Source organism: Syngnathus scovelli, chromosome 6 (genome assembly GCF_024217435.2).
Source record: "Syngnathus scovelli strain Florida chromosome 6, RoL_Ssco_1.2, whole genome shotgun sequence".
NCBI lineage: Eukaryota > Metazoa > Chordata > Actinopteri > Syngnathiformes > Syngnathidae > Syngnathus > Syngnathus scovelli.
The window spans coordinates 4100910-4116353 of NC_090852.1; the positions used below are offsets into that span (position 1 = coordinate 4100910).

Genomic DNA, 15444 nt, shown 5'->3' on the forward strand with positions numbered 1-15444 from the left:
TTTCCTTCCTCGGTGTTGGTTGTCTTGTCTTCCCTGATCCCGATTGTGTGCACCTGCGTAATCGATACTAATTGTCATCACCTGTGTCCCCGCCCTTTTGTGTGTATTTAGTCTGTGTCTTCCCCTTGTCTTGTGCCAGTGTGTCTTGCCTCGTCCCGACCACCAGCGATCCCTTGATGTCCGAACTCTCTGTAAGAACCCTCCTTTTTGTCTCGCCACCGAGCGACGCTTTTGTTTGTGCCTTGGTCTCCATCGCCTTTTTGTCTCGCCCCAGTGCGACTCCTTTAGTTGGTACTTTTTGCTACGCGTTTTCCCTCGTAAGAGGCGTTTTGATTTGTACTTTTAGCCTTTTGACTCGCCTCAGTGCGACACCTTTTGTTTGTACTTTTTGCCACGTGTTTTCCCTCGCAAGAGGCGATTTGATTTGTACTTTCGCTCTGTGTGCTTGCTGGAATAAATCCAAGATAGAAACGACTCTGCATCCGAGTCCTTCGCCTTGTTCCCGGCCTGACACTCACACACGTAGGTCGAGCCAAATTGTCCACTCTTTTTTAACATTCGGCACTCAGTGTCCACCTTTCTTTTCTTCGGGCTACTCATTTTAATGGAAGGATTCCAGGGGAAAGTTTGTGGGTGGCATTAACGTAAAACTGTATCTGAAAGTTTAGCGCGCGAATTACGAGAATACTGACGTCACAGCCTACGCTCAAAATTCGGCACTGATAGATGAAATAGAGCGCGGAGTGCGCCGCGTCCGTACTCCCGAGTACGCACACACACTTGTGAGTGTGCACCGTGCTTTCTGACACGGCTCCCGGGAGTAAACCAGCTCAGTGGCCTAGTAGTAGAGTGTCCGCCCTGAGACTGGAAGGTTGTGGGTTCAAACCCCGGCCGGGTCATACCAAAGACTATAAAAATGGGACCCATTGCCTCCCTGCTTGGCACTCAGCATTAAGGGTTGGAATTGGGGGGTTAGATCACCAAATGATTCCCGAGCGCGGCACCGCTGCTGCTCACTGCTCCCCTCTCCCCCAGGGGATGGATCAAAATCACATGGGGATGGGTTAAATGCAGAGGACAAATTTCACCACACCCAGATGTGTGTGTGACGATGATCATTGGGACTTTAACTTTAACTTTAACTTTAAATGCGCGGGCGGGCGCTTCCCCATCCACTGGGGAAACATAGTAATTGCAGGGAAAATGACCCCCCAAAAAATTAATAATACAATTTATTCATGTAGGCGGCTCGGTGGCGCACTGGGTAGCACGTCCGTCTCACAGTTAGGAGGGTGCGGGTTCGATTCCACCTCCGGCCCTCCCTGTGCGGAGTTTGCATGTTCTCCCCGGGCCCGCGTGGGTTTTCTCCGGGCACTCCGGTTTCCTCCCACATCCCAAAAACATGCTTGGTAGGCCGATTGATCACTCCAAAATTGTCCCTAGGTGTGAGCGCGAGTGCGAATGGTTGTTTGTCTCTGTGTGCCCTGCGATTGGCTGGCAACCGGTTCAGGGTGTCCCCCGCCTGCTGCCCGATGACGGCTGGGATAGGCTCCAGCACGCCCACGACCCCCGTGGGGACTAAACGGTTCAGAAAATGGATGGATGGATGGATGGATGGAATTTATTCATTTTTGGCGGGCCGGATTAAACGGCCCCGTGGGCCGGATGTGGCCCGCGGGCCGTAGTTTGCCCATGTCTGGGCTAAACGATAGGTATGCTAACGTGACATAAACACAAACGAAGAGCTGGGAACGGGCCTGACGTCACATTTGAGTTATTCAAAAAACTATTACACAAATAACACGTTTATAAAACCATCTGTCACTCCAATTCATTAAATCCATCGATCGGCGCTTGCACTTCAAAATATTCCACAGGCCCATATAACGATATATGAATTATATATCAAATGACTATTATATAAGCAATAATATTATCAAACCATCTGTGTCACTCCAAATCATTAAATCCATCAGCAAATTCCTCGTCCTTTGTCAACAACGCCGCGCGTGCGCCCTAACGTCAGCCTTGTCGTTATTCCACAGATCTAGTATATAACTATATTATAGCGTTAACAAAGTACAAGGAAAGACATGGGTTTGGTAAACGGCTTTTTATTATTATTTATATATTTTTATTTAACAAAACAAAAGTTCAACGAGCCAACAACTACTGAACTGTAACGATAAAAACATATATACATAACATAGGACCGGGTGTGCGTAAAAGCCATGTTCGAGCCCCATCCACCGTCCCCGGACAGACACCCGGTAGAGCACCGGCCCCCGACTTCCATCCACGGAGGTGAAAGAGAGCTCCGTAGAGTAGGACCGGGCATGCGTAAAAGCCATGTCCATGCCCCATCCACCGTCCCCTGACAGCAACCCGGCCGAGCGCCGGCCCCCGACTTCCATCCACGGAGGTGAAAGAGAGCTCTGTAGAGTAGGACCGGGCGTGCCTAAAAGCCATAATAGTTTCTCAAACCTTCTGTGTCGCTCCAAATCATGAAATCCTTCAAACTCTTCGTCCTCCGTGTCACTTACAAACAAAGCCGCTAATGATGCCGGTAGTACATGGGGCCCTTCATCATCTTCGTTATCCCGTGATCGAATCTTTGTCCTTTATGTAAACAACCGCCACACCACGCTGCTGACGTCACTTAAAATTCAAATTACAGTAATCCCTTACTACATCGTGGTTCGTTTATCGCGGTTTCACTTATGAAACAATTCACACATAAGTCGCTCCTCAGTATAAGTCGCCCCCCCACCCAAACTACGGTATGTAATGATGTTCCATTTACACATGAATGTATCAATGTGAGCGAAGACAAGGAGGCGGAAAGGGTTAATGGTGATACTAAGTGGTGGAAGCCTGAGATCCCACACATGAGCATGACCCGAGGTCACGTTCATTCAGTTGAGTTCTAAACAAAATGCTGTTTGACAGAACACAAGTCAGAGCAAAAACATGTGCAAATATCACGTTGATGGACAGTTGACAAGATTTGGAAGTGGGAAACAGGATGAAGCATCCCTGAGAAAATCGTTACTTCCGTGAGAACATGGTCACCTCATCTGCTTGAATGCGGTTGAGACCGGCCGAGATGCAGGTGCAGTCTATTCTGGAAGCATTTGGGTCATCTGAGGCCAATGTATGACATCATGGAAAAAAACTGGTACGTGACCAAGCAGGCATAGTACCTGTTAGAGATTTGCTCACTCCAACTTATTTTGCAAGAACCACACGGTAGACAAGCAAGTTCTTTTAGACACCTGCAGGTGGAGAGTCCATTCGTCGCTGTGCGTGCAGCGATGTTCGAATAGACCTCTGGACTCTCCTTCCTGCAAGAGAATATTTATTAAGAGAAACAGAGTGGGGGTATGAGTGGGCTGAATAGAAAGCCCTTGTCCTCTAGACTAAACATCTCAGGGGATGTTTTACGATCTTGCGATAAGGAGGACAAGGTAAGGTATTTATTACCTGTTGCATTCCAACATAATCCTATGATAAAGATAACCTGGAAAACCCTAACATCTCCCTCCTGTTTTATCATATGATTATGCTACCCCAAACAACAAAGACAAGTAAGAAAAAAACACATACCGTAATTTCCGGACTATAAGTCGCGGTTTTTTTCATAGTTTGGGTGGGGGGGGGGGGGGCGACTTATACTCAGGAGCGACTTATATATGTTTTTTTTTCACAAATTTTTACATGTATAGTTGACCACTTCCCATGTTATTTTTAGTATAGTTGATCACTTCACATGCTTTTATATCTTTATCTTGAACATATTCAAAACCTAAAAAATAGAGAAAACATCAAATAAAGCAATTAACACTTTAAAGCACCATATGTATTATAGTTATTTGAAATATAGTTTATCTATCATTATATGAGCCTGTGGAATATTTTGAAGTGCAAGCGCCCTCAGCCGTGCGCACCCAGTGTTGACAAAGAACGATCGATGGATTTAATGAATTGGAGTGACACCGATGGTTTTATAAACATGTTATTCATGTTATAGTTGTCCTTAATCACTCTATAATTTACGTCAGGCCCGTTCTCAGCTCTTTGTTTGTGTTTGTCACGTTAGCATACCTATCGTTTAGCCTGTTGTTGCTATTTAATGAATTGGAGTGACACCGATGGTTTTATAAACATGTTATTCATGTAATAGTTGTCCTTAATCACTCTATATGTTACGTCAGGCCCGTTCTCAGCTCTTTGTTTGAGTTTGTCACGTTAGCATACCTATCGTTTAGCCTGTTGTTGCTATTTAATGAATTGGAGTGACACCGATGGTTTTATAAACATGTTATTCATGTAATAGTTGTCCTTAATCACTCTATATGTTACGTCAGGCCCGTTCTCAGCTCTTTGTTTGTGTTTCTCACGTTAGCATACCTATCGTTTAGCCTATTGTTGCTATCGTTTAGCCTGTTGTTGCTCGTTCAGGACTGTTTTTGGTGTGGGATTTTGTCGAATAAATTGCCCCCTAAATGCGACTTATACTCCGGAGCGACTTATATATGTTTTTTTTCACTTTTTGGGGCATTTTATGGCTGGTGCGACTTATACTCCGGAGCGACTTATAGTCCGGAAAATACGGTATATATGTATAATGAAGAAAGAAGAATAGGAAAAATAAAAACAACAAACAATGATAGCAACACTTTCCAGTGAAGATGAGGCATTACATTAATACCCCAGATCAAACTTATTGTGTAAGCGAAAAACCTGCTGGCCAGATGCTATTAGCAGGAAAATTCTTACACGGTCCCTTTGCCTTAAGGCGACCAGAATGCTATCAATAAAAACAAAAAGAAAAACAAAGAAACAGTACATCAGCGTATCCATTACTTGCGAAGCATATTTGATGGTCAAATCAACAAGTTTCCGTAATACATGCTCAACAGAACAGCATCTACGCAATCCACGTCTCATTATCATTATCACATCTGTCACGTCTAAGAAGTTGTATATGTGCTCGCGTTTTCGTCAGCTGCTGATGTTCTAGTCTGTAGGTGAGGTCTGTCACACACACTGGCGCACACACTCGTGTCCAGTTGGCAAGCAGCATCGGACAACTCTCGTGACCACAAAACCATGATCCGTACTGAACAGGCACGTGCACTCATAGGATGCAGGTGAGGCAGTGCCTCTGAACTTCTGGATGAAGTAGGTCCCGTCCGATGGTGCAGCCATGTTGGTAGTAGAGCCCTTACACCTTGAAAACGGCTCTCTCATCCTGGCACACAGCGGTGATGTCCAAAGCTCCCATCCAGTTTCCTCCTGGAGAGCAGTTGTCGTTAATGCATTTGTGGGTCCTGCAACCTTGGATGCAACATGTGTAGTCAGCAAGACTTGGAATGGTCCCTCCGTGGCTGGCCCAGTTCCTTCTTTTGATGACCTCGATGTAGACCCAGTCTCCTGGATTGATGGGGTTGTCGACCTGTGAGGAGGAAAGATCAAGCGGCAGTAAATTTGTCTTTGACACAGTTTGAGCGTCCTGATCATATAATCTGCCAAGGACTGCTCTTCATCTGTTGTTTGCAACTCTCGTAGTCAATTGTCGTGCCCATTTAACTGGCAAATAGGAGTGTTTGCGGGAAGAGTTTGAACACCTCCTAATGATTCCCTTTAACCAAAAACTATTTATGACAGGGGCGTTCCCATTTATTGCCTCCTGGTTTAAAAGAGATTGTCTTACCCATGCCTTCTTTCTCCTCACACGCTCACACCCACACAGGGTGTGAACACACACACACACACATCTGCACGCACACATACACAAAACGGCATACAAAGTTCAGACGAACGACAACAAGACTGTCACAATTTTACAGAAATTACTCACAAACAGAACACACAGACAAAGGGATTCTAATCCATCTCATGTAGCTTCTTTTGATAGAATCTCCTATCAGTAACTGTATAGCAGACGTTTTAGCATATAATCCCATACTCTGCTCTCTCGCTTCTACTTTTTCATGTCGGTGCAGTCGTAGGTGGCCCCTATTGCAGTCATTGTCTTGTTAACTGTCGCCTTGTGACTCTTATGCATGATTGTGTGAATGTCAAAATTGAACGTACCTAACTTTCTTACTATTGTATTGAGCAACCTAGCTTCCTCCTGACTGCCAAATGTCCTGTTCTAAAATTTATATAACTCGACCTCTACGTTTTAAGCTTGATGAGCCAAAATATCAGATCTTGCTCTTGTTTCCTACCGTTTTAGCCTATTTGTTTTATCCAAATCCGTTCAATCTCTGATTATAATGCTTTTCTCTGTAGCCCTACGTATTTTTCAAAATTGTATTTATTTATTTATCAAATCTCCTCAGTTCTGTCAAACTCAGTGCACAATGAACCTCCCTTCCACTTTGAACCAAGCTTCACCAAATTTGGGAACGCCGTAGCAAGGAGTGCGATTTGGTTGTCGGACACTCCAAGTCCATATCTTTTTGCCGCACTTCACCCTCTCACGTTGGTGTTCTTTGGCTGTTGCTTCAGAGCGACCCCATCCATCACTCTTGAATGAGTCCATTGTTCAAATGAGTCAATTTTCATCATTGTGAGTTCCTCCGTTTTTCACTGTCTTTTCCGTCCCCGAGGATGTTGTATTTCCTCCGGAGTGTACTTGTCCTTCTCCAAGCACAACAGCAGTCTTTTCTTGTCCTTCGCCAAAGGTCAAAGGTGCTTCAGAGCCAGGCACCATTTTGTAGTTGTTCACGGCTGCAGGCGAAGACTCGGATTGGGTTTCAGGGGCCCTGACACTGAGAATGACAGGCTGGGACGTCAAACTTGTAAGACTATCTCCAAATGTAGCTGCTTCCATCAATTTGCTGGTAACATTTATTTACCAAACTTCAACTTCTCCTAATAACAGCGGTTTCGTTTTTATATCGTAAATCCTGCAACTCATCCTATTTTTGAGCTACATTTTATCTATAGTTCCAATTTAATCGGACAGTATGTTGTCTTCAGTATCATTATTGAAAATCAACTCATCGAGGTCTGCTTTCCACATCAAGCCCTGATCTGTATGTCTTGACCTCTCACATGTTATTGTCATGCTTGCTCAAAAATGTGACTTAGAGTATGGTGCTGTGAATTCTCAATCTCCCCAATGAAATTGGATCCCACCTCGTAGTTCTTATCGTTCTCATGTTCCTGTTAGCCTGCAATTGTCCAAATCAAAAATGTTTTCTTTTAACTGTCTTTCTTTTGAACCTCTAAATCTCTCGTGTTGCTAACCTATCTACACCAGAACAAAAAAAATACCACAATATAACACCAAATGTATTCGAAAATTCATTGTCATAAAGTGTTGTATTATTACTATCTTCCACTATCTGTCCTACTCACTCCCCCCTTTTGAGGCTTGGCAACGCCCATGCCTCACAGTTTGACAAACTTTTTGGGAGAATGCGTTCTTTACTACATACGATTCCATCATCATTTAATTTGACTTTCTTTCCAAAACGCTTCTCAATTTCTCAGTTCACACATCTTCTACATGTGTTACTGGTTCTCCAGTTTTTTTCTCTAGTTAATTATCAATCCAAAAGCTACGTGTTTCTTTCTAACATTCAACCTGCTCAAAATCACTCTTTCATCAAAGTCGCTCTACTAATTTTCTATAGTAGTCGCCAACGACTTCAACCATTCAACCTTTCATTCAGGCAATCATTCATCAATGCTGATCATATGCATCTCACACAGTCTCCAAAAAGGACTCTTCCCATCACATTGGTCCCAATTCATCCAAGCTCACCACATAACATTCATATATCATTTTCAACTCAGGTTTCCTGGTAGAACAATCCACCAATTCAAAAAAGACTTAACTAAAACAAACAACTGGCAAATTAATCTGAATTTTTTCTTTGTTTTTAAATTTGAAGAACTCAATCTCTCAGATTTAGCTTGCATTTAGAATTTTGCATAATCTTATAACACAACCAATCAATTATTCCTATTAAATGTAGCATTGCAAAATCTTAAATTCACAATTTAGCTTCTCCCAATTCCTGAAAGCATGTTCTGTTGTTTTGTTAACTCCGAATTTCTCATGAGGGCTTGACACTAACATGCACTAGTGTGGATTAGTTTCTGCTCGCAAACAGATTTCTCTCTTTTTCTTTCATTTCTATCTGTCAAAATTGTTTCTGTTCTGCGGTGTAAATTGAATAGACAACAGTCTAGCAAATTTCTTTATACTAAAAGTTTAGCCAATCTTCATCAACTTAACACATACGCACACACATGCACAGCTCTCGCGTGCGGAAGGTAGGTCTCAGCAACAATGATTCGTCACAGGCTGGCCATTTCCTGTGGTCGATCATGAGCTGGTCCCTCCCATGCACACGAGGACAGCACATTCTAATTTTATTTATTTATCTTCTAGAAGCAAGTTGCATTTCTTTACCACTTGATTTGCATATTTTAACTTCAGTGTAACACAATTTGATCCCTATTCATTTGTAATTGGGCCTACAAACAGCATTGTCATACTTCTTGTGTGGACAGGGGCTCTAACAATCTAAAACGATTTGCGATAACCTGACAATGACATGTTTTGCTGTCATATGGGAGAGGTTTCAGATCTTTTAAATTTCGATACATGATTTGCATAGGACCGGAAACTCCTCTTGCCCCTTGCTTGAGCCGCAGCTTGAGCTGCGGCCTTGCACCTGCTCACAGGGGCCTTATTGTCTCCTGGTCTGACAAACACTTGTGACCGCATCAGTTTTCATCTTTCTAGCTTTTGTCTCTTGAATTCGTTCTCATCTCTTTATGAAGATTTTAACCACACTCTAGCACTTCTACCACTTCTTCCACATTTCAAATTTCCCTGTACTCCATACATTTTCTTCCACTTCAGCATGTATTGCATACAATTAAGAAATCTACTTGCCATGAACTTCTCGTTTTAAAGAAGAGCAGAGCAAGAGATTTACCGTTCTTATTTCCCATCTTAATTTTAGTAGTTTAAGGTTTTACAATTTTTTTCAATTTTTTTTTCTTTGAGGATCCTCAATGCAGGTTTAAATTGACCTTTCAACAGATTACTAGCCTGTTTTATTGCCGTGGATCAACGCTAGAACTGCTTTTTAGTCAATTTATCCTACCAGTCACACACTCAATCACACAAACTCCAGCGCTTTTTTAGGCCTATCCAGGGATGGGTGTAAAACCCTCCCAAACAGCTTTGGAAAAACGGACAAAAGAAAAAATCTACGCCCTTCTTCAATTAAGAAAAAGAAGCTCTGTTTTTCTTAGCCCGTTTCTTCCACTGGGACTTGAACCCAAGCTGTTTTTTGGCTTGGAAAAACATACAAAGAAAAATCTACGCCCTTCTTTGATTAACAAAAAAGAAGCTCTGTGTTTCTTAGCACGTTCCTTCCACTGGGACTCTAACCCAAGCCAGATCCCTCAGCTCGGAAGAACAGACAAAGAAGAGTCTACGCACCTCTTCGATGAACAAAAAAGAAGCTCTGCTTTTCTTAGCCTGTTCATTCCACTGGGACTTGAACCCAAGCTGGCTCTCGTGCACCTCTACATTTTACGCGTTTCACAACAACACAATCACACAACTTCAGACCTTTAACTTACTTGTCCCCTGGTTCGTTGCACTGCCGGGTCCCGTCAATCCACCTCTGTCAGACGAAGGCAGACCTAAGATGCTGGCCCAGCGAAGAATTCTCTTCCCAGGACTTTCTCCTCCAGGTCCTCTTAATGGACGCTGGCTTGTCGACAATGCAGCACGTCCTCCTTCGTCAGCCAGATAGCGGGTATGAGAGGTCCCGGGTTTCGGCACCAAAATGTTAGAGATTTGCTCACTCCAACTTATTTTGCAAGAACCACACGGTAGACAAGCAAGTTCTTTTAGACACCTGCAGGTGGAGAGTCCATTCGTCGCTGTGCGTGCAGCGATGTTCGAATAGACCTCTGGACTCTCCTTCCTGCAAGACAATATTTATTAAGAGAAACAGAGTGGGGGTATCAGTGGGCTGAATAGAAAGCCCTTGTCCTCTAGTCTAAACATCTCAGGGGATGTTTTACGATCTTGTGATAAGGAGGACAAGGTAAGGTATTTATTACCTGTTGCATTCCAACATAATCCTATGATAAAGATAACCTGGAAAACCCTAACCGTACCCACGAACTGAACTGGTATAAAAGGTTCGTTCGGACAAAGAGCATCGCTCTCTCTCCCCCGGTGGGCTCTCCCGTCAGGGGTTTGCCTCTGCAGGCTACTGTAGTAGGTCGAGAACGCCGATTAGACAAAGATAGATTTCATTCTTTCTGAGATTAACCCAAGGTCCGTTAAAATGAATTTATACTATCTTCAAATTGGGTCATCTGAGGCCAATTGTTAGGTTCAAAATCAGCAAAAGGATCAGCAGACAAAACCAGTGAGGCAGAATGTTGAGTCTTTTCTCGCGAGGAGTGCTTTCAGACTTACTGCAATCCGACTACACTAAAGGTCTGTTTACACTCCTCTCTTTTTATTTAGGAATGCCCTACCTACAATGTGAGACTAGCCCCTGATAGGTGGGGGGGGGGGGGAAGCGTGGGCTTTGTCTCATGAGAGAAGAAGGGAGATTCTTTGTGAAACTAGAAGTCGCAGACAGGATGCCATGAGAAACGGAAAGAGTCCAAGGACAAAATGCTATGTGAAACAAAAAGAAGTCATGTGAAAAGAGTGCAAAGACAAAATGACATGTGCAGACATCACCAAAATAGACTGAGCTATCAACAACTTTCTTGGATTCCCAGAGGTGTAGAAGGTCAGGAAGCTCCAGACAGCATCGTTTGACTTGTTGTGGACTGGGTGATGTCTGCAAGGCGAAACAGCAAGCATTCTGTGCAATAACTTTATTAATAAGTACTCATTAGGGAACGCATGATAACATATATATACAATTTATCTAACACCAATGTATGACGTTATGGAAAAAACTGGTAAGTGACCAAGCAGGCATAGTACCCACGAACTGGACTGCTAGAAAAGGTTCGTTCGGACAAAGAGCATCGCTCTCTCTCGCCCAGTGGGCTCTCCCCGTCAGGGGTATGCCCCTGCGGCCACTGCCGTGGGTCGAGAACGCCGATTAGACAAAGACAGATTTCATTCTTTCTGAGATTAACCCAAGGTCCGTTAAAATGAATTTATACTATCTTCAAATTGGACTTAGTCAAATTTTAAGTTTAAAGACAGGCTAGGAGATGCAGACCTCGGTGCAGGAGAGAGGAGCCATTTTTAGGGCATCGTCATCTCCATTCTTTAGGCCAGCCTGTTCTTTTAAACAGAATTCGGATTTTGGAACAAGGAGAACTGATCACTCGTGGCGGCAATCCCCGAACCCGCTGGTGGACACTGGCGGCAAGGGATTCCGTCAAGCTGACGGGCCGTTTTGGCCTGCGGGACTCCGGAGGCAGCTGACAGGTACCGGATGGCCAAGCGGAACACAGCTTCGGCGGTTCGTGAGGCAAAAACCCGGGCGTGGGTAGAGTTTGGCGAGGCCATGGAGAATGACTTCCGGACGGCTTCAAGGAAATTCTGGTCCACCATCCGGCGTCTCAGGAGGGGGAAGCAGTGCACCGTCAACACTGTTTACAGTGGAGATGGCGTGCTTCTGACCTCGACTCGGGACGTAGTGAGTCGGTGGGGAGAATACTTTTGAAGACCTCCTCAATTCCACCTACACACCTTCCATTGTGGAAGCACGGCCTGGAGACTCTGAGGTGGACTCTCCAATCTCTGGGGTCGAAGTCACTGAGGTAGTTAAAAAACTCCTCGGGGGCAAGGCCCCAGGGGTGGATGAGATCCGCCCGGAGTTCTTAAAGGCTCTGGATGTTGTGGCGCTGTCATGGCTGACACTCCTCTACAACATTGCGTGGACATCGGGGACGGTGCCTCTGGATTGGCAGACTGCTGTGGTGGTTCCCCTCTTTAAGAAGGGCGACGGAGGGTGTGTTCCAATTACAGGGGAATCACACTCTTTATCCTCCCTGGAAGGTCTATTCAGGGGTGCTGGAGAGGAGGGTCCGTTGGGAGGTCAAACCTCGGATTCAGGAGGAGCAGTGTGGCTTTTGTCCTGGCCGTGGAACAGTGGACCAGTTCTACACCATCGTCAGGATCCTCGAGGGGGCATGGGAGTTTGCTCAACCAGTCCACATGTGTTTTGTGGACTTGGAGAAGAAGTTTGACCGTGTCCCTCGGGAAGTTCTGTGGAGGGTGCTTCGGGAGTACAGGTGCCGAGCCAACTGATAAGGGTGGTCCCTGTATCACCGATGCCAGAGTTTGGTCCGCATTTCCGGCAGTAAGTTGGATTCATTCCCAGTGAGGGCTGGACTCCGCGAAGGCTGCCTTTTGTCACAGATTTTGTTCATAATTTTTATGGACAGAATTTCTAGGCACAGCTGAGGCGCTGAGGGTGTCCGTTTTGGGGACCTCAGCATCGTGTCTCTGCTTTTTGCAGACGACGTAGTGCTGTTGGCATCTTCAAGCCATGATCTCCAGCTCTCACTGGAGCGGTTCGCAGCCGAGTGTGAAGCAGTCGGGATGTGGGTCAGCACCTCCAAATCCAAGTCCATGGTCCTCGGTCGGAAAAGGGTGGAATGCCCTCTCCGGATCGGGGATGAGATCCTGCCCCAAGTGAAGGAGTTCAAGTATCTTGGGGTCTTGTTCATGAGTAAGGGCAGTATGGAGCGCGAGATCGACAGGCGGATCGGTGCAGCGTCGGCAGTAACGCGGACTCTGTCCCGGTCCGTCGTGGTAAAGAGAGAGCTGAGTCAAAAGGCAAACCTCTCAATTTACCGGTCAATCTACACTCCTATACTTACCTATGGTCACAAGCTATGGGTCGTGACTGAAAGAACGAGATCCTGGATACAAGCGGCCGAAATGAGTTTCCTCCGCAGGGTGTCTGAGCTCTCCCTTAGAGATAAGGTGAGAAGCGCGGTCATCCGGGAGACTCGGAGTAGAGCCGCTGCTCCTCCACGTTGAGAGGAGCCAGATGAGGTGGCTCGGGCATCTCATCAGGATGCCTCCTGGACGCCTCACTGGGGAGGTGTTCCGGGCATTTCCCACCGGTATGAGACCCCGTGGACGACCCAGGACACGCTGGAAGGACTATGTCTCTCGGCTGGCCTGGGAACGCGTTGGGATCCTCTGGGATGAGTTGGATGAAGTGGCTGGGGAGAGGGAAGTCTGGGAGTCCCTCCTAAAGCTGCTGCCCCCGCGACCCGACCCCGGATAAGCGGAAGAAGATGGATGGATGGATGGATGGATGGATGGATGGATGGATGGATGGATGGATGGATGGATGGATGGATGGATGGATGATTCTTCAGCATTTCAAGGTCTTGGAGTGGCCTAGCCAGTGATTGTTGTGCATTTGAGATTATGGTCGCTTCCGATATCCGCAGATCTGTGTACTGAATTCCTTATCGTTAGTTTACTAGTGTATGATCTATCTGATTTCTGGTCTTCCCATCTGTGGATATCCAGGTTAGTTTATGTATGCCTTGATGCAGGAACAGAGTTCCTGTTATTACTAGCTCATTTATGTCACACATCTCACATAGCCTTGCTCCGTTATCATTCTGCTGTCCGAGACCGTGCTTGTCCATGACCATTGCATAATCTTTGTTTTCCTGACATATGTTAGCATTCATGTCTCCTATTACAATCAACATGTCATGTTTTTTCATAGTTTTTTCCTGCTGTAACACATGCTGTACTCTCACAAAATAAAATCACCTTTTTCTTGTTTTTTGCATCTTCTGTAGGTGTGTTGATACAGTGGGGCAAAAAAGTATTTAGTCAGCCACCAATTATGCAAGTTCTCCCACTTACAAGATGAGATATGCCTGTAATTTTCATCATAGGTACAGTTCAACTATGAGAGACAAAATAAAAAAAATCTGGACTACCACATTGTCTGATATTTAAGGAATTTATTTGCAAATTATGGTGGAAAATAAGGACTTGGTCAATAACAAAACTTCATATTAATACTTTGCTATATACCCTTTGTTGGCAATGACAAAGGTCAAACGTTTTCTGCAAGTCTTCACAAGGTTTTTGCATAATGTTGCTGGTATTTTGACCCATTCCTCCATGCAGATCTCCTCTATAGGAATGATGTTTTGGGGCTGTCATAATGGACAAGACCAAAGAGCTGTCAAAGGACACCAGAAACAAAATTGTAGACCTTCACCAGGCTGGGAAGACTGAATCTGCAATAGGTAAGCAGCTTGGTGTGAAGAAATCAACTGTGAGAGCAATTATTAGAGAATGGAAGACATACAAGACCACTAATAATCTCCCTCAATCTGGGACTCCATGCAAGATCATACTCTGTGGGGTCAAAATGATCACAAGAACGGTGAACAAAAATCCCAGTACCACACGGGGGAACCTAGTGAATGACCTGCAGAGAGCTGGGACCAAAGTAACAAAGACTACCATCAGTAACACACAACCGTCTCCAGGGACTCAAATGCTGCAGTGCCAGATGTGTTCCCCTGCTTAGGCCAGTAGTTTGCTAGACAGCATTTGGATGATCCAGAAGAGGATTGGGAGAATGTCATATGGTCTGATGAAACCAAAGTAGAATTCTTTGGTGACAACTCAACTCGGCTGTGTTTGGAGGAGAAAGAATGCAAAGTTGCATCCAAAGAACAATCTACCTACTGTGAAGCATGGGGGTGGAAACATCATGCTTTGGGGTTGCTTTTCTGCAAGGGGACCAGGACGACTGATCCGTGTAGCACAAAGAATGAATGGAGCCATGTATCGTGAGATTTTGAATGAAAACCTCCTTTAATTAGCAAGGGCATTGAAGATGAAACGTAGCTGACAATGATCCCAAACACACCGCCCGGGCAACAAAGGAGTGGACTCCATAAGAAGCATTTCAAGGTCTTGGAGTGGCCTAGCCAGTCTCCAGATCTCAACCCCATTGAAAACCTTTGGAGGGAGATGAAAGTCCGTGTAGGCCAGCGACAGCCCAAAACATCACTGCTCTAGAGGAGATCTGCATGAAGGAATGGGCCAAAAAAACAGCAACGGTGTGTGAAAACCTTGTCTTACAAAAAATATTTGACCTCTGTCATTGCCAACAAAGGGTATATAACAAAGTATTGATATTAACTTTTGTTATTGACCAAATACTTATTTTCCACCATAATTTGCTAATCAATTCTTTAAAAATCAGACAATGTGATTTTCTGGATTTTTTTTTTTTTTTTGTCTCATAGTTGAAGTTTACCTATGATGAAAATTACAGGCATCTCTCATCTTTTAAGTGGGAGAACTTGCACAATTGGTGGCTGACTAAATATATATTTTGCCCCACTGTATATGTATGATTGTCATCTTAATGTGTTGGGAGTGGTATCTGGCTTGAATACTTCCCTCATTGA

The 15444-nt window shown here is 44.7% G+C and overlaps 1 pseudogene; it reads left to right on the forward strand.

The window, feature by feature from the left end:
• The first annotated feature begins 14120 nt into the window (after positions 1-14120).
• On the forward strand, positions 14121-14922 carry LOC137840343 (uncharacterized; annotated as a pseudogene).
• The last annotated feature ends 522 nt before the right edge of the window (positions 14923-15444 follow it).